Below are 21,750 nucleotides of genomic sequence, written 5' to 3' on the forward strand. Positions count from 1 at the left end.
TCACTCTGGCCAGAGATTCCTGAACTAGCATAAGTGGATCAGCCTTGAACATTCGCTTCCTTCACTGGAAGGGGTAGATCCTTTATTGATCATACACTATCTTCGTGTACAAATTCCTATACCCAGAAGAGCCCTAATAATTGTCCCTGAAGACTAAGAACTAAACCAAAGTATAGTTCAGTGTACACAAGATGACTATGATGACCTCAAGTCTAAGGATACTTGTACAACTATCACTAAGCGAACAACTGCTGACACGTGAGTGAACTCCATCAGTTGTTCAGCTGGGCGAGTCATGTTCAGTGAACTTATTCTATAATAAGCACCTACATACTAGCTATAGTGTCACCACACAAATGTCTATGAGAACAGACATCCTTCATAATGAAGCAAGCATAGTATGTACCGATCTTTGCGGATTATTAATTACCAGTTAGTAATCCTACGACCAGGAACTATTTAAGTTTAGAGTTATCATCTTTTTAGGTCTCACTATTATGATCTCATCATAATCCATAAAAAGCTTTACTCTAAACTATGGTATATCTTATTTAAACACTTAAATAGATAAAGCCCGTAATAAAAGCAAAATAAGTCTTTATTAATATCAATGAAATCAAAACAGATTACATAAAAGTTATTCCTAAATCCTAATACATGATTGGACTTAGGACATATTCCTTTCACAAGTTTTATGTACTATTCTAATTTCCTAATAGTTTATCATTTTGCTTATCAGATTGTTTAATTATAATCATGCAAGTATATCATCCCTATTCTAAGTTCAAAATAGTTAAACGTTTTAAATTTCGCTGTAATTACTCTATACAGTGGAACTTTAAGATGAGATTAGAGAATAACTAATTGTTCTAGTTATTTTGCCATCAGTTGTTGAGATGACTCCGGACCATGTGAAATGGGGAGTTATATTGTTAAGGATGTCGTTTGATTCAGCTCCCTTGATTAAAAATGTTTTTATGGATTGGATGGTTGTGTAAGAAGCCGTGGTGGCGGTTCAGTGTGAGCTATGTATTATACTTGGATATAATACCTTGTTAGGCCAATATGTGCCTTGGATAACCTTTGTTTAGTTGGATATGCTTTGGCATACCGGTGTTACTCCGCTGTTGATCACCGACGGCAGCACACCGTCGTTTGAGGATTCCAATTCTAAAATATAAATATATATAAAAGTGTTGTTTATCATCAAAGCTCATATTAGCTTTTGATATTGCTTATGTATTATTGTTTGGTTTTATTCTTTAGATATATTGTTGTTATTTTAATCATAAGCTATGTACTGCTTGTTGAGCATTTCTTTCGCTCATACTTGTTTATTAGTCTGATCTTTCAGGAAGACCAGAGCAGGCCTGGGTTCCCGATTTAATCAGGAGTTTTGTGCTTATAAATAGTTGATGTGTCTTCCAGGTAGATTGTTTTGGGATGCTTGATTAGTCTAAAGGTTTGTAATAAAATTTGAATAGTTTGTAAAACTAAATAGACTTATAGGTTGTAATAACATTTGGTTTATATTAGTGCCTGTTTCAGACTATAATATGTGATTGATCCAGTTGCATGTAAGGGGTCATATTTATTATTTTATTCCATTGTGCATATTTTAGGATTGTTTATCGTATAGTAACTCCCAATTTTAGACCCTGGATTTAAGCGCGTCACAGGTTGGTATCGGAGCTCAGGTTATAGCCATTGAAACAGGCTTATATATTGTCTTAAGTAAGTCATAGGAAGATCACATAAGATAAGCGCTTGTATTTTAATTCTTATAGAGTTAAGTTAGGTTATTGGGCTGGTCTATAGCTAAGTTGTTCAGATTTCCTATTTTGCATTCAGCATTAGGCTTTTGTGTCATTGCTTTGCTATTTTGTTGGTTTCCGAGAATAGTGAGAAGTGAAGAAAGAGGTTGGAAGGTCGTGTTACAACCCTATCTACCATTTGTTGGTTTATTTGAGATTTTTGAGCAAGAGTTGGAAGGTTTTGATAATTTCTTGTTATTTTTCTTTATGTTATTATTCTTTGAGAAAGTAAGCAAGATTATGTGGTAATCATGTCGCATGTATTAATATGTTAACAAGTTTATAATAATTTGGGATGGAAGTTCATGCATGAAAATTTTGACATGCTAAAGGATTGCTACATATTTGACACCATGCTTGACAGATTATTATATAAGTTGCTTGTTTTCTTACCAGAATAATGGCACCAAAGAGGAGGAGTAATTCACGAGAGGATCGTACCGAGAGTCATACAGATCCAATAATTGACCATATATTGGGACTGATAAAGTGACAGATGTTGCATCTTACACAGCAGCAACAACAGCAATCAGCAGCTCCACCTGCGATGACTTTTAAGAATTTTCAAGTTGTGAATCCACCTGAGTTTAAAGGAAGTGCTGATCCTATGGAAGCCAATGCATGGATTAAAGAAGTTGAGAAAGTGTTTGACTTAGTTGGAGCAGGAGTTGAGCCGAAGACCAATTTTGCCAGTTACTTCCTGAAGGGTGAGGCAAACTACTGGTGGGAATCCTAGCGAGCATTGGAAGTAGGTGGGTTTGTGACTTGGGAAAGGTTTACAAAGCTGGTTTTGGAGAAGTATTTACCGAGGTATATGAAGAATCAAATGGAGATCAAGATCTTGAGTCTGACACGGGGTGATCTTACAGTCGCGGAATATGAGGCCAAGTTTACTGAATTGGTGAGGTTTATGCCAGATCAAGTTGATACAGATGAAAAGAGAGCAAGAAGGTTTTAACAAGGATTAAAATTTTTGATTCAGAATAGAGTGCCTATGTTTGAGTTGACTTCATATGTGGCAGTAGTTCAGAAAGCAATGGTGATTGAAAGTAGGACTGACACGTCTTAGAAAGAGAGGGATGGAAAGAAAAGGAAAATAGAAACCTTAGGAGGAGGTCAATAATAAGGTAATTTCCAGGGCCATTTCAATAAAAGGCCAGGGTTTCAGGGTAACTGAAATGTGGGATTCAGAAAATCACAATCAGGAAATGGAGAACATGGCAACCGTTTTGAGAATTCAAATCAGTAGAGGCTTAATCGTTCACCAATGTCAGAGTGTAAGTTTTGTGGTAGAAGGCACTTTGGGATTTGTAAGGCTAATGTGTTGTGTTTTAAGTGCAATTAGAAGGGACACTATTCTAATAAGTTTCGGAATCAGACTTCAGCTGAGAAGTCGGGGACTTTGTGTTTTAAATATGGAAATATGGGGCATATTTCCAGGGACTTCCAGGCAACAGATCCAGTAGCTAATGTGGCAAGGATTGAAGGACCACCAATAAAGAACTAGCCAAAGGCCAGGACATTCAACATGACTATGAAGGATATTGTCCAGAGTTATGACGTGGTTGCAGGTACGCTTCCAGTCAACTCCGTAGATGCTAAAGTTTTAATTGATTCTGGAGCTACAAGATCATTTATTTCTAAAGATTTTGTCGATAAACTGCATTGCGAAGTTGAATTGTTAGAACAAGTGTTAATGATAGAACTAGCTAATAAGAACCAAGTTCTCGTCGACCGAGTGTGCCCGAAGTGTAACATTAAGATAGCGGGACATCATTTTTATGCGAACTTGATACCTTTTAAGTTGGGAAAATTTGATGGTATCTTAGGAATGGATTGGTTGTCAGAGAATAATGCTAAGATTGATTGTAAGAATAGAATAGTGAGACTCCAAACATTAGATAATAAGAAGAAGGTGATATTTTGAGGGAGTAAGTAGGAAAAGAAGTTCTTAGCGAGAGCTCAAGGGAAAAAGTTATTATGTCAGAATTGTGAGGCATATTTACCCTATGTGATAGACAACAACAAAGAAGTTCCAGCACAAGATGCAGTTCCAATCGTCAATGAGTTTCCAGATGTCTTTCCAGATGATCTTCCAGGATTACCTCCCGATAGAGAGATTGAGTTTGCAATTGATTTAACACCTGAAATAGACTCAATATCTAAAGCTCCGTATCGAATGGCACCAGTGGAGATGAAAGAGTTGGCAATTCAGTTGCAAGGTCTGTTGGAGAAAGGAGTTTTAAGACCAAGTGTATCCCCGTGGGGTGCACCAGTTTTGTTTGTCAAGAAGAAAGATGGAAGTATGCGACTATATATTGATTATCGAGAATTGAACAAGCTGACATTAAGAACAAGTATCCGTTGCCAAGGATTAATGATTTATTTGATCAACTGAAAGGCGATGTATGGTTTTCTAAGATTGATTTAAGATCTGGATACCATCAATCGAAGATTGAGCCAGAAGACATTCCGAAGACAGTATTCAGGACTAGATATGGACATTATGAGTTTTTAGTGATGGAATTTGGATTAACCAACGCACCAACAGCTTTCATGGATCTAATGAATCGAGTATTCAAGAAGTATTTGGATAAATTTGTGATTGTGTTCATAGACGATAATTTAATCTATTCCAAGATAAAAAAAAGAACATGTAGAACGTTTGTGGATAGTTCTGGAGATACTGCGAGATGAGAAATTGTACGCAAAGTTTTCCCAGTGTGAATTTTGGTTAAAAAAAAGTACAATTTATTGGACACGTAATTAGTTATAAAGGTGTGGAAGTGGATTCGTCAAAGATTGAAGCTATAATCAAATGGGAGAGACCAAAGACACCAACAGAAGTAAGAAGTTTCATGGGATTGGCATGTGACTACAGAAGATTTGTGCAAGATTTTACAAAGATAGCTACTCCATTGACAAAACTCACCCGAAAGAACCAGAAATTTGAATGGAGTGAGAAGTGCGAGGAGAGTTTCCAGGAATTAAAGAACAAATTAGTATCTTCTCCAGTTCTAGTCTTACCAGATGATCATGGAAACTTTGTGATCTACAATGATGCGGCATACAAAGTATTGGGATGTGTTTTGATGCAGCATGACAAAGTGATAGCCTACGCTTCAAGACAGTTGCAACCACATGAAGAGAAGTATCCAACCCATGATCTTGAATTGGCAGCTATAGTGTTTGCATTAAAGATATTGAGGCGTTATCTTTATGGAGAGAAGCGTGAGATTTACACGGACCACAAGAGTTTAATATATATCTTTAATCAGAAGAGCTGAATATGAGACAAAGAGGATGGTTATAATTGATTAAGGATTATGACTATACAATTAACTATCATCCAGGAAAAGGAAATGTGGTGGCAGGCGCTCTAAGCAGAAAAGAAAGGTTAAACATGATCACTTCATCTGAGGAATTGATCAAGGAATTTGAGAAGCTTAATATAGAGGTCAGTATTCCAATTATGTCTACAGATATGTTGTGTGCAATGTCTTCTCAACCGGAATTATTGGAGAAGATAAGAAGATGTCAGGAAGAAGTAATGAGCCATGAACATGATGAATTAATAGGAGAAGAGAAATGGAATCAAAAGGATGATAAAGGGATACTAAGATTTTCTTCATGCATATGGATACCCAACGTGGCCAAACTAAAAGATGAAATTCTTCGAGACGCCCACAACTCCACATATTCAATTCATCCCGGAAGTACGAAGATGTATAGAGACTTAAGAGAAAACTTTTGGTGGCCAAGTATGAAGAAAGAAATTGTTGAATGGGTGAGTAAATGCTACACTTGCCAAAAGGTTAAAGCAGAACATCAAAGGCCCAGTGGACTGTTACAACCATTGGACATTCCAGAATGGAAGTGGGAACATCTTGCAATGGATTTTGTAGTTGGATTACCGAGGACCAAGGCAAATCATGATGCTATTTGGGTTATTATTGACATATTGACTAAGTCAACACATTTCCTGCCTATCAACGAGAGATTCTCATTGGATAAGTTGGTTCAGTTATATCTAAAGGAAATTGTGGTTCGACATGGAGTTCCAGTATCCATAGTTTCAGATAGAGATTCTCGATTTAATTCAAGATTTTGGAGAAGTGTTCAAGATTGTCTCGGAACGAAGTTGAATATGAGTACCGCGTATCATCCGCAGATAGATGGTCAAAGTGAAAGGAAAATTTAGACTATCGAAGACATGCTAAGGGTATGTGCTTTAGATTTTGAAGGAAGATGGGATGAACATTTACCATTGGTTAAATTCTCATACAACAACAGTTATCATGCCAGTATTGGAATGCCGCCATATGAAGCCTTGTACGACAGAAGATACAGATCCCCAATATGTTGGGATGAAGTTGGTGAAAGGAAGATTTTGGGTCCAGAATTGATCCAGCAGACAAAAAAAAGTAGAATTCATTCGAAAAAGATTAGTGGCAGCTCAGGATCGTCAACATTAGTATACTGATCATGCCAGAAAGGATATGGAATTTGAAGTTGGAGAAGCGATACTATTAAAGATTTAACCTTAGAAAGGTTTATCCAGATTTTGGAAGAAAGGAAAGCTGAGTTCGTAATATGTTGGCCCTTTTGAGATTTTGAGGCATGTGGGAAAGGTCGCTTATGAGCTAGCCGTACCCCCACACATGCAGTATATCCACAACTTGTTCCATGTGTCAATGTTGAAGCGTTATTTTCCTGATTCGAATCATATGATAGAATATGAGCCAATCGAGATTCAGCCAGATTTATCTTTTATAGAGCAACTGGTACATATTTTAGACCGTCAGGAGAGAATGCTTAGGAATAAGTCTATGTCCTTAGTGCAAGTCTTGTGGAGGAATCCTAAGATTGAAGAATCGACCTGGGAATTGGAAAGTGAAATGCGAGCCAAGTATCCTTACTTATTTTCCTAAGCTGATTCCGAGGATAGAATCCTGTTAAGGGGAAAGATGTAATATCCGGGAAAATTATGTGAATATGTTGCCCAATAAGGATACAATTATTTAATGGGGTTGAATACAATTGTAAAAATGTTTTGAACAAGTAATAATATATAACAGCTTTTTATATTTCTGATAAAAACTGTTACAAAACTCTCTCAAGAAATACTGATGTTCTTGAGAGCTGCTAGGTCATATGATGCTCAAGTTCAAAACACTATGTGATAACCTAAACCGTGTTTATATAATACACAGCTACAACTAAACAATCTAGGATATGCATTATCAGAAACTAACCGAAACTGATACATATCTTCAACTGAATAGATAAAGTCCTATAACTCAGACGTAAAAGATATCTATTCCAAAATAAAAGGTACATAACAAATCTTCTAAGCTGACTGTCTCCAGATACTGATAACATCCAAATACTGATGATGTGTTAAAATCCAAATACTGATGATGTGTTAAATCTAGATGACACATCAAATACTGATGACACCCGAACAACCAGATACTGAGCTTCTTCTGATCATTGAGAATCAGTACGTAACAATCTCCCCCCATTTATGCTTAATGTAATGAAGCACAAATTCCATTCTCAATGATGCCAAAACCAACTACAAAATGTACAAGGAGTAAAGCTTACTTCAGTATCTTCAGATAACTGACAGTTGTTCCCAGAAAGTTTTTCAATCTTTCTTCCTCCTTATCTTGTAGGACTTTAACAAGCTTTTTCTTCAACTATCTCTTCACTTCAGTGTCTTCTCCAAGCTGATAGATGGCTGATCTTAATTTAAAAATTGAGCTTTTGTTTATCTCAAGATTACTAATCAACATGAAGCTTAAACTGACATCTTCATGATCAGGACTGAAAGATAACTGAGGACTGTTGAGAAAAACTTTTAGAACTGCAGCTCCCTTTTCCATCTTCATTTCTTGACCAGTATAAGTTCTGTACATAAGAACATAATCACCATTGTATTAATCATCTTTTGTCATGACTCTTCTTCTGATGACTTCAAGTATCATAGAAGACTAATTTCTGGTAACACTTTTCTCAACTCTAAGAAGATAGTGAATGTATTTCAATTCTGTCATAGTCTTCATTAAGAGTTGCTGCAATGTAAAGCTCTTTACTTTACCATCCCACAAGAAGTACATAATCTCTTCTCTGACATTATTATCATTTATCTTTCTATAAACAATCTTCACAGCTTCAACTTTCTCAAGATGTGAAGGAGAAACTCTTTCACCAAGATTCTCAGTCAGAGTATGTGTATCCAGCAGATCAGATCTTAGAATCTCCATATCAGAATGACCAATGACTCCTCTGGTTCAAGATTTGACAAGTTTCAGTTTTTCATTGTATTCCACCCAAGAAGGTTTCTTGATGGACTTATCAACATCTTCATATTCTGAAATAGAATCTCTTAACCCTGCTGACACAAATTCAACATGCTTGAACCCTTTAGGATAATCGAATGTATAAATGTCTTTCCATCTTTTATCCTTCTTGCTGAGAGGAGCATAATCTGTAGACAAATCATGAATTTTCCCTTTTGCTTTATGCCATAGCTCTCTCTTTGATTTTAAAACTCTCTGCACATAATCTTTGCATACTTGATCAGCTTTCCTACTATCAACTTTTTCTTTTTCATCAACCTATGAAATATGAGGAATGACTACTGTAGTAAGAGCTGACTCATTTAATGCTTCGATCACTTTTCATCAGAGTGAAAATCATTTATCAGGTTCACGGCATCAGGATCTGCTTTTACCTCAGAATTTATATATTCTTCAGGAGTTACATTCTGATTTGATGTATCAGCTTGATCAATGTCAGTGGCTGATCTTTTCTTCCTTTGAATAATCATCTCTTCTGGCTTCTGAACTTCTTCAGCTTCTTCATGTCCTTGTACAGGAACATAACCTTCTCTGGATAGAACATTCAGAAATACAAAATTAAATCCAGTCACTTGACTTGATTTAGAAGTCCTTCATATTCCTCCTCTTCCTCTAGCTCTTGTAGATCTTCCACCTCTTTTTCCTCTTCCTTTAGAAGTGTTAGCTTCAGCTTCAATTTGAGCCATTAATTCCTTTTGTTGCATAACTGCTTCTTCAGCTGTTAGATCAGGAAATTCTTCAGTTATAGACCCAAGAGCACTCCTAGCATTCTTTTGCTCAAACCTCTAGTCTTTGTAGTACAAGATAATCTCTTCACCTGTTTCCTTATGTCTGTAAGGAAAGAATAACCCTTTAGTATCTACTAAATTAGAGATTGTAACATCATCATCCTCAGAAGCATCAGTAATAGTCTTGTGCTTAGTTTTATGAGCACCAGTAGACTTCCCTTGTCCTGAAATACCAGTCTTCTTGGAATGTTGAGGTTGTTGAGCAGTAGAAGCAATTTGAACATCTGTAACTGGATTTTTATCACCATCATCATCAATATATTTATCCTTTATCTGAATAGAATCTGGTGTACATTTTGTAGCAACTATCTTCTCCCCCTTTTTGGCATCAGTATTTGAAAGAAGAGAAAACAGAGCATCCAGTTTTTCAGCTATAGAAAAGACCTTGTCTTCCAAGGAGGAAAGTCTAGAGTCCATGCTGTGGTGAGTTTGAACAACACTTTTAATAGTAGTTTTCACACTCATGATTTTAGCTGAGGTAGGTGTGTGGAGCATAAATCCATTAATTTTGTCCTTGACAGCAGAATGAGACTTCTTCATTTTATCAAGGTCAAAGTGAATTCCTTTGACAGAAATAGTGGAGGCCTTAAGATACAACTTCAGATTAGGAGTTTGAATTTCATTATAGGCGCGATGAATATGTTGCAGGCCAATACTAAATGAGATAGAAGTATTTGCAAGTCTCCATTTATAATCCCATTCTTTCTGTCGAAAATGCTCAGCATCAGCACTGTAATAAGAAGGATTTTCATTGAAGTGTGAAGAAGAACCAACATTGGACTTCTTAGATGCATCAATTGCAGTCTTAAGCTGAGCTGTGTCAGAATCATCAGTATCACTATCATTATCAGAATCAGATAAACCCTCAGATGAATTTGCAGAATCAGGCAGAATTGCCTTGCCTTTACAAAAATCCTTTGCAATAGGTTCCTGTGGCTGATGAGATCCTGAAACAGAAATATGGTAACACCTAAATCTCTCTTTTCTTTTCAAGTGATCTCATCACTTCTCACACAATATATTACTTTTAAGAGTAATATGGTTCTCACAGAAGAAACTTTATAAGTAAGAAAAAAAACTTATAAGATTCTTGTCTCAAAGCTACCTCTCCTTTTGCCAGTACAGGAGACTGCCACTCAAAATTTTAATTTTCTCACATGATGTTTTCACACAGTCTCACAGAAAGGCTCAATCACACATTTAACAAAGAAATAAGAGATGGCTGAGAAGAGTAGTATGCTTGTCATATAAATAGAGGTAACCTCAAAGAAGAGAATATTTATAATCATACAAACATGAGAACATTTGAGAAATATAACAATACCTGAAGGTGAGTCCTCAAGTGGAAGTGATGATAGTGGAGGAATAAATAACACATCCGGATGCTTTTGCAAACTAGCAATCAGTAGGGAATCATCAATAGTAGCTAATTCAGTTGAAGGATGAAACTAAGTAGGAGTTGTTGTAACATCAGGATTTGACCTGTCAAGAGGAGGTGAGAGACCGGCATCAGTACTTTGAACTGATGGTTCTCGTGGAGTCTGAGAAATGTGAGCTGCTTCGGCAATGCTTGGTGAAGGTTCTTGTGTGCTCTTCTCAAAAATAGGATCATTGATGATTGCATCCACCTTTGACAGTGCCTCCTGATGAGTTTTCTTTTCCTGTAGCAGTTGAACAGAGTCAGCAAGAAGATCACTCTGAGTAATATCAACAATGATTTGGGCAACCCCATTGTCTGCATCTTCCCTTTAAGAAGATGGTTCTTGTGTGACTGGATGTGTTGCAGTTGCTAAATCCCTTTGAGACTTAGGTTCTTGTGTACTGACATCCTTGGCAAGAAGCTGAGTCTTTTTCTTTTCAACTTGCTCTTTGCAGTTGTCTTGAGCTCAGCAGTTGCTTCGACCGCTGAAAGTTTGTGGAGCAGAGCACTAGCATCAATAGTTGGCTCCTTGGGTCCAGTAGTGTCAACAGAGTCATCAGGATGTTTAACAGTGGACTTCTTTGTTTTCGACAAAGGCCCTATTGACATCTGATCATCGGAGTTAGAATCTATCTTGTATGATCAGTCTTCTTTTCCTGACTGGAAAACAGTCTTCTTTCTTCCCACTCTCACCCAGTGAGGCTTGTTTAGCTTTATTTCCAGATGTGACAGATTTCTTACCTAGCCTTTTCTTTGTTACAACTGATGTCTTTTGAGAGACAGCAAAGGAGGATAATTTAGAACCTGGATGTGTTTGCTGTTTGGAAGAAGAAATGCTTGGGTTAGAAACAAGATGGGTAGTTTCTTGATTCTCAGCATCAGGAACTATGACAGAGGTTCCAGCATCAGGATTTGCAGGCACTTGTGTAGGAGTAGGTCTATTTATTAACAAAAATTTCCTGAACTCTCTAGGAAGAAAGGGAGGTCCTGAAAATTTATTCTTTTCCTCCCTTATTTGAAAAACCATATAACTCCTGATGCATCTGCTCTCCTAACAATTATGAATTGCAGTATTGTATTACCATAATCAAAATTACCAGAGTAAATAAGAGAGTACCCAATTTTCAGAGAAGTGGATGGAAAAGCATCAAAATTTGTTATTTTGTTTAGGATACACCTACTGATGCAATCAAAGAAAAAGTTCCATTCTCTTTTGAGTTTAGTCCTTGCCAGTTTTCCAATGGTTGTGATTTCTCCTTTATAGCCTAAAGTCCTCAACATATCAAACAACTGCTCAGTGGTATGAGTATCAGGAGCACCATCAAGGGCAGGCAGTCTCAAGGCTTGAAACAGAACATCAGCATCAACCTCATATATGTGGCCCTTATACTCAAAAGAAAAGCCAGTATATGTTGCATTAGCCAAAGCTGTATTCCATACCTGCATTACAGCCCTGTATGACACCTTGATAGGATTCGTAAGAGCATTCCCAATTGGACATTGGAGTAGAAAATCCTGAATATCATGAAAAGATGATGGTAGCTGCTCATGTGTAAGCAAAGCTAAATAATTGTTAGTGCCAAATGTATTTTCATGAATGGTTATGGTTTGGCTGAAGAGTGGTGAAACTTCATACGATGTCATGATGTGTATAGCTTATGAGAGAGAGTATAAGTGAGATGTGAACAATGAAGCTATGTGTATGATGAATTGTGTCACAGAAATTCTTTTGGTTATATAGCTTTGTTACTCTGGAGTATGTATAACACATTCATATGAAGAAGGTAATTTAGTGAATTTGACTTTGTACATGTAACAATTACTGAGTAACAGAGTTTGACGTTGGAGTAAATTGCGGAAGTAAAGACAAAATATGTACAGATATGTCAAGACATAACTGTAGAAATTTGTTTATCAGATAATGCACCGTTAACCATTAATTAAGTGAGACACTTAATTGTAGCAATAAAACGACTCAGAAATAGTTATTACTAATAATCTGAATTATCAGTAAACCACAATTATTAACAAACCACAATTTCAATCAAAACAATCATCAAAGTATACATTTTAAGTGGATGATGTAAACATTAACAGGCTTCAAAGAAGAACATTGACATGCATACATAGCGAAATAAGCATAGACTAAATCTTGTCATCAAAAGAAATTTCATTAATATATCAGATGAGTACATTTCATGAAATTTATGGATTACGTGCAAAATAAATTACAAGATAGTCCTATTCTAAGATAGAAAATCAATCATCGTCCAAGAGGCCTAAACACAGCTGATGGTGAAGAGAAACAGCCGGAGGGTGTTTGTTAGGAAGATGAAGACGGTGGTTGATCGGGGTTTCTTCTTTCTACTCTCAACAAAGAGTATAGCAAGATGAGTAATTCTCTCTTGCCGTTGAAGAGTGTGGAGGCGAAATTCTCTTTGGAAAAACAGAAGATCATTTTTGATGATGTCTGGAGGTTGAATCCAGATGTCGTGTGGAATGTCATTGATGGGATATGGAGTTGGGATTCCACTTCGAAAAATTGTCACAATATTTGTGCCATAGCAGTAAAACCGGCTGGAGTTCGCCATTGTTTGTGAGAAATGAAAATGAAGAGATGTGTTTGAGTTTGAGAAGATGTTATTTGATTGAAGGATGAGTGGTCATTTAAATAACCGAGAGAGAGAGAAAGAGGGAATATCAAGAGACCGGGAATTTGATTAATAATTAACTGAAGAGTTAACTTAATGATTTAACCAAAAATCTTATTTATGTGTGTCTCCCTAGATCGACTAGTAATGATGACAATGATATAATTTCATACATGCACATTTAGAAAATAAATTCACTTAATTTATCATGCATAAAATGAAATACATCAAAAAATTCCAACAAAATATTGTCAATCATTATTTAGGACATATCAGTACTTGATCATTATTCATCAGAATTTGACCAAATAAAAATTAACAGGTTTATATCCAGCAAAGTCAGCATCTGAATATCCACACAGTTCAAAATCAGCTTCCCTTGCATACCATAGACCAAGTGATGTTGTGCCCTTGAGATATCGAAAGATTCTGTTAATTGCAATAAGATGTAGCTCCCTAGGATTTGCCTGGAATCTTGCACACAAACAAGTGGCAAACATAATATCAGGCCTACTAGCAGTTAGGTATAAAAGAGAACCAATCATACCTCTGTAGCTTGTGATATCAACTGTTGTACCTTCATGAGGATCAAGTTTTGTAGCAGTTTCCATAGGAGTACTTACAGTTGCACTTTCTTGCATATTAAACCTCTTCAGCAGATTTTTTGTATACTTGGACTGATTAATGTAGATGCTATTATCAGTCTGTTTCATTTGCAAGCCTAATAAGTAGCTCATCTCTCCCATCATACTCATTTGATATCTTGATTGCATCAACTTTGAAAACTTATCACACAGTGTTTGATTAGTTGATCCAAAAATGATATCATCCACATAAATTTGAACTAAAAGCAAATATTTACCGTTATTAAGATAAAATAAGGTTTTATCTATTATACCTCTTTTGAATCCACTTTCAAGTAGAAACTGAGCAAGGGTCTCATACCATGCTCTAGGTGCTTGCTTCAGTCCATAGAGTGCTTTGTCAAGTCTATAAACATAGTCAAGATGTTTAGGATCCACAAATCCTAGTGGCTGTTCAACATAGACTTCTTCTTCAAGTTCTTCATTGAGAAATGCACTCTTGACATCCATCTGGAAGACTTTCAATTTCTTATGTGCAGCATATGCCAAGAATATTCTGATTGTTTCCAGCCTTACAACAGGAGCAAATGTCTCATCATAGTCAATGCCTTCCTGTTAAGAATAACCCTTAGCCACTAACCGAGCCTTATTTCTGACAATTGTTCCATTAGAATCAGTCTTATTTCTAAAGACTCACTTTGTGCATACAATTGACCTGTTTTTAGGTCTAGGCACCAACTTCCAAACTTTATTCTTTCAAACTCATTCACCTCTTCTTGCATAGCTATGACCCAGTCTACATCATTGAGTGCATCTTCTACTTTCTTTGGTTCTTATTTTGAAAGTAGATTATGATATAGACATTCATTTTGAGTTACACTCCTTGTCTATACATCTTCATCAGGATTTCCAATGATCAGATCAGGAGTGTGATCTTTGGTCCATTTTCTGGCATGAGGAAATATTCTTCTGGAGCTAGATGCTCCCCCTGAATCATGTGCCTCATCAAATACATTTGAGGCTCCCCCTGAGTCAGTGTTATTATCTCCTGATGAAGTATTAACACTTGACTCATGCTCTCTAGATATTATGTCAGCATTGGATTCTGTTTGATCAGATTGGGAAGAACCTTGAGTTGATTCTTCTGTGTTGGTACCTTCAGTTGAACGTTGCTGTAGCTCCCCCTCAACATGTGCAGGTTCATCAGTACATTTGTCATCTTCAGGATCTAATGGAGTATCAGGATTTAAATCATTAGTAATTGATGCAATATTGGAGTCTGATGCAGAGTTCAGTATTGCATTTTCATTTTCAAAAATCAATCTTTCATGAGAGTCTTCTTCAAATCCAGGAATCTTTATATCATCAAAAGACACATTGATGGATATAACTATAGTATTTGTTCTCAGATTGAAAACTTTATATACTCTTGATGGTGCATATCCAACAAAGATTCCTTCATCAGCTTTTGATTCAAATTTTCCTAGATGATCAGTGTAAGTCCTTAGAACAAAGCACTTACATCCAAATATATGGAGATGTTTCAGAATTGGCTTCTTTTCTTTCAGCATCTGATAAGGAGTTACACCATGTCTGTTTATCAGAGTGATGTTCTGAGTGTAACAGGCTGTGTTTACTGCTTCAGCCCAGAAGTAAGTGGGTAACTTGGCTTCTTCTAGCAGAGTTCTGCCAGCTTCAATCAATGTTCTATTTTTCCTCTCAACAACACCATTTTGTTGAGGTGTACCAGGAGCTGAGAATTGTTGTTGTATACCTTTGTACTTGAAAACTTCCTCTATCTTTGAATTCTTGAACTCAGTGCCATTATCACTTCTCAGAATTTTCACTTTGAAATTTGTTCCATTTTCAATTTTCTTTACATGATCCAGAAGAATTTATGGAGTTTCATCCTTCCTGTGTAGAAAATAAACCCAGGCATATCTAGTGAAATCATCAACAATTACAAGTGTGTACCTTTTCTTGTTGATTGACATTATGTTCACTGGTCCAAAGATATCCAAGTAAAGCATGTGATATGGTTCAGTGATGGAGAATTTTGTTTTGCTTTGAAGGATACTCTTCTTTGTCTAGACTTTTGGCAGGCGTCACAAAGACCATCAGATGAATATAGCATATTTGGTAGTCCTCTCACTAGCTCCTTCTTGGCAAGTTCATTTATATAATTGAAGTTGAGATGTGAGAGCTTCTTGTGCCAATTCCAGCTTTCATTTACTGATGCCTTAGAAATAAGGAAAGTAGCTTCCTTCTCAAGACTTTCATGCAGCCTTGCTTCATATATGTTACCATGTCTATATCCTTTTTAAGACAACTTTCTTTGTTTCGATGTGAACAACTTCACAGTGAGAGTCATAGAACACCACATGGTAGCCTTTGTCAGTGATCTAACTGATGCTCAGTAGATTATATTTCAATCATTCCACCAAAGCCATATTTTCTATTACCATTTTTCCAATTATTAAGTTGCCATATCCCAGAGTGTGTCCAATGTTTCCATCCCCATAAGATACATCCGGGCCAACCTTCCTCTCAAATTCTGACAACAGGGTTTTATTTCCAGTCATGTGTCCTGAACATCCACTGTTCAAGACAAAAATGTTTTTCATGTTACCCTGCAATCAAAGAGATGATTAATTAGAAGGATTTTTAAGGACCCGCACTTGTTGGGCTCTTGTTTTGAACAACTTAAGTCTCTATGATTCAGAATCAATTCTGACAGGTTTTTCTTTCATATAATTTGTCTTATTAGAAGCAGATTTAGTAGAACTTGTAGAATTAAACACATAAGCAGTTTTATTAAATTTAGGAAAGGGTTCATAGAAATTGTGATACAGCTTATGATAAGAACTACAAGTGTAAATTGAATGCCAACTACTACCACAATGAACACAAGGATTTTATGGTTTGTAAAATCCTAATCTACCTCTAACATCAGACTCAGGAATAGCAGATTTCTTTTTCTTACTCCTTCTGCAATCAATAGCAAGATGATTAGTATTTCCAGAGTTAAAGCAAGTTTTTCTAGGAGCATTGGGAGCAACCTTATAGTTGGAATCTTTAGACACACGTTGCTTACCATTCCTGTTTCTTTTTAGACTTTTTATCTGATGTTTATCAGTAACTTCAGATAATTTCTTTTTCAGTTGTCCTTTAGATAAAAGTCCTATGTTCTTTTATTTCTTGACAGTATTAATGGTTTCTTTGTTTTCCTTACTTTGATTTTTATCATTTACTTTCTTTTCCTGATATGTAGATGTTGAACCCTTTTAAAGGTTGATTTGGGTTCATTGTTTTCTGAAGAGATATATTTAACAGGAGTTTTAAGGGTAATTTTATTTTCAGTGTCATCATCTTTAATTCCATCTTTATAGCCAAGGCATTCTTTCTAGTTTTTCTTTGAGATCATCTCATGAACTTTTTGGCCTGAATCAGTCCAGGCTTTAAGGGTTTTTCTCTCATTTTCTAAATCTTTTTCTAACATATTGTATCTAGCCTCAAGGATCTTTACTGTATGTTTAGCTCTCTCACATTCTTTCTTCAAATCAATCTGATTTATTAAGTCAGATTCTAACTGTACATTCCTAGATTTTAAGATCTCAATCTCAGTTATAAGTCTATCATTTTCTAGAGTCTTATTCTTAAAATTACCATGCAGAGATTTAAGAATAGATTTCAATTCAGATATATCCTCAGTATCAAGAGAAAAGAAGGATGTTGATACCTTAGAATCAGGAGAAAGATGATTATCAAAACTAGCCATCAGTGCATAGTTTGTTCCTTCAGCCTCAGAGTCAGTAGAGTCCATCCAGTCCTTGCTTGATATGATCAAGGCTTTGTTCTTCCCTTGTCATTTCTTGACTTCCTGCATTCAGTAGCAAAGTGGCCTGGTTCATCACAGTTGTAGCACTTGATCTTTGACCTGTCTACTTTTCCAGCTTTCACATCTTTTACTTCTCTTCTTCTAGAAGGCTTCCTTACCCCTCCAGTAAACTTCTTCCTAAAGCTTCTATTCTTATGAGACTTCCTCAATTGCATTCTCTTGAATCCCTTGACCATCATAACTGCCATTTGCATGACATCAGAATCTGTTATGTTCCCATTAGTTTCAGAATCAGTATCATCATCAGGATTTGATGATATGAATAATCAGTATTTGATTCTGGAAGATAGTTCTTCTTCCTTGTAGCTTCCATAATCTTGTCTTTTGAAGCTTTAGCATTCACCTTTAAGGCAGCTGATTTTACCTTGATACTTTTCCTCTGTTTCCTTTGCTGAACTTCCAAGTCATGAGTCTTCAGTATGTCATAGATTTCATCCAAAGTAACTTTTTCCAGATCATACTGGTGTTGTATGATTGAGGTTTGTGTCTCCCATTCCTCACTCAGAGCTCTCAGAAACTTTGTGTTTGAATCTTCAAGATCATAAACCTTTTCCACCAAAAATAGGTCGTTGAGCAGAGTAAGAAATCTATCATAGATTTCAGTGAGACTCTCATCAGTCTTTGCCTCGAAATGTTCATATTCTTGAACTAAGACAGCCCTTATGTTCTTCTTGATGGCTGTGTTTCCTTGGCATGAGTCTCAAGAGCATCCCATATTTCTTTGGCAGTCTTGTAGGCTATAACTCTGTTTGACATCAGAGAATCAAGACTGTTATGCAAAATATTTTGTACCTTTGCATCTTTCAGTACATCGACTTTCTCTTCTGGTGTCCATTCACTTTTCTCCTTCAGCTGAAGATGTTCATCAACAGTAGGAGTTGCAGGTACCAATTTTGTTGGCTTGTAAGGTCCATCATTGATTACATTAAGATAGTCTGGATCTATAGCTTCCAGGTGCATGAGCATCTTCACTTTCCATGTAGGATATTCTGCTTTCTTCAGAATGGGAATTTTGATACTTTCATACTTATTCAGAGACATGTTTAGATCGATTCAGATAGTGAATTATCAATCCGCTCTGATACCAATTGTTACCTAGTAAAGATATAATTGTTTAAGAGGGTTGGATATAATTGTAAAATTGTTTCGAACAAGTAATAAAATATAACAGCTTTTTATATCTCTCATAAAAACTGTTACAAAACTCTCTCAAGAAATACTGATGTTCTTGAGAGCTGCTAGGTCGTATGATGCTCAAGTTCGAAACACTATATGATGACCTAAACTGTGTTTATATAATACACAGCTACAAATAAACAATCTAGGATATGCATTATCAAAAGCTAACCGAAACTGATACATATTTTCAACTAAATAGATAAAGTCCTATAACTCAGACATAAAAGATATCTATTCCACAATACAAGGAATGGAACAAATCTTCTAAGCTGACTGTCTCCAGATACCGATGACATCCAAATGCTGATGATATGTCAAATCCTGACGACACATCAAATACAGATGACACCAGAACATCCAGATCCTGAGCTTCTTCTGATCATTGAGAATCAGTACATAACAGAATATTTTGGTCATAATTAAATAAATATTATGTGTTTATATGAGTTAAAATGATTATTGCCATTTAATGACATGTTGCAGTTATTATATGTGGCCCCACAAGGACCAGAAAATTTTTCGATTAATTGTTATGTATTGAAAACGCAACTGTATGAAAGAAACCGCGATCTGGATGCGTGTTTATTTGCGTATTTATCGAGGTACTGGTTTTATCTTGTTTTATGTGTGTTTGTATGCATTTTATGTGTTTTCGGGGTTTTCTGTTAATTTAGGAATTGTTTCGGTTTCTCAAAAATCAACGGATCGGGACCCCACCGGGACGTTAAAGCCCACAAAATTCGTATTTTTATTTTTATAAAATCATACATATTTCAAATGTTCATTATTGTTGCATTTTTGAATTTTTCATAATTTTTGGGGAATTTTGATATAAATTTTATTTTTAATTGCTTTAAAAATTATTCTCCATAATTATTATTTTTGAGACTAATTATTTTAATTAGGGGATAAAAACACCTTTAATTGATTATATGGTATTAATTTTTAGATAATATACATAGCATAATTATTTATTTTTATTTCATTTTATCTTAATAAAAACAAATTAGAAAATCAAGGATTTGGGGGTATAATTTTGTTCATAACAAAGATTCATTGATTTTGAGAGTGTTACTGATCCATTTGTGAAGCTTTGATAACCTAATCAAAGCTCTCTTCAAGGCTGTTCTTTTAATACCAACATCATCATATAAGGTTGATTATTGTTAAAATTCGAATTTTGTGTTTTTTGTTTTTAGTTTTGGATTTTCTGGACTATTGATTAACTTGTGATTGATTTGATTTAGGTAGTTAGATTCTACGAATTCAGAGCTTTATTTGGGATTACTGTTTGATAAATTTGAGTTAGAATTGATCGAATTCATTTTTTGACGAGTTAATTTCGAGTTCTTGCTCGGTGTTGATCGGAATTATCGATTCCGAAATGTTTTCGCTTTGTTGAAATTACCAATGGTTTGTAGGTGTGATTCTGAGTGCAACCAAACTAAAAACTCGTTGAAATGAGTTGATTGTAGCCAAGAACGAATTTTTACCGGATTTTCTTCGAGTTTGGCGGCGTTCGGCTGAAACTCGACGGTATCGACGATTACAGCGTTGATTTCAGTTTTTGTTGCCTCATTCGTGTTTTGGGTTTGATTTGGACCAAGAGCGAATCAAAACCAGGATCAACGATGTGTTTTGGGGCAGGGAATGACCTCGTCGGGTAATTCCCCGGCGACCGGAATCTGGGAATTCCCATAAACCGGCAGGAATTTCCAGCAGTGTTCATACGGACTCGTTTCAGTTTTTACCCGACCCGTTTCTTTTAAATACAACCCAATTTTGATTTTCGTTTCCCAATTTCACTTCCAACCAACTGTTTTTGCCTTTTTGTTTTTAAAATAATTCAAAATTCCTCTTTCTATTTTCAAAAATCATTTCTTTTAATTCTAAAAATTGTTTAGTTGTTATTTTTAAATTCAAAAAATTACTTAATAATAATTTTAAATTCCAAAACATTTTTTTTTATTTTCAAAAGTCCAATTTGATTTAAATATTTATAATTTATTTTAGTTATTTATTTATAGATTTAATTAATTGATTAAATCATTTAATCAATTAATTTTATTTATAAATAGTTAAAAATAGTATAATTATTTATAATTAATTCGAATAATTCCTAAAAATTATTTTTATCTCTTAAATATTATATTAAGTATTTAAATAATCAATTAATATTATTATTAATTGATTTATTCACATTTTATTCGTAATAAATAGACCGTTTGTCCGTTTAATACGAATGAACGCGTATAGACTCAGAAAAATATTCCGCTTCCAATAAAAATACTTTCGAGACCTATATTCTTTTATTTCAAAAGTTCGCTTGATTTCCGAGTCGTTCTGAATCGATTATTGATTGGTGAATTCTATTCTTGACCCAATTTCAATTTTAAACGTACTGAGACCTATCATTTGACAATGCTACTTATGTGTTATATGAATTATGTGATTACATGTTATATAAATAAAATGATTACATGCTGTGTGATATGCATGCTATCTGTTTATAGTTTTAAAATGCCATGATTAGTTACAAAAGATCGGGTAAACATCGAGACGTATAGTTACGTCGATTCAGTTTGGTTTTGTTAATTGAAATAGTACTTTTGTTTATAGAATTGAGTGGCAAGGAGTGAAGTTAGGTGTTAGACCGAGTGGATAGCCTACAATTATAAGTCGAGGTTGTAGTAAGGAGTACTGAGCATACCAGGCAAGTATCCCTACCGTCACTTATCGTTCAAGTGATTTTTATTATGAACTCTATTATGCAAGTTTTCCGTAGTATTCTAATTTCATAATATATTATCGTTTTGCTTATCAGATTGTTTAATTATAATCATGCAAGTGTATCATCCCTATTCTAACCTCAGAATAGTTAAACGTTTTAAATTTCGCTGCAATAACTCTATACAGTGGAACTTTGGGATGAGATTAGCGAATAACTAATTGTTCTAGTTATTTTGCCATCAGTTGCTGAGATGACTCCGGACCATGTGAAATGGGAGTTATATTATTAAGGATGCCATTTGATTCGGCTCCTTTGTTAAA

The sequence above is a fragment of the Apium graveolens genome, chromosome 9 (genome assembly GCF_009905375.1).
Source record: "Apium graveolens cultivar Ventura chromosome 9, ASM990537v1, whole genome shotgun sequence".
Lineage (NCBI taxonomy): Eukaryota > Viridiplantae > Streptophyta > Magnoliopsida > Apiales > Apiaceae > Apium > Apium graveolens.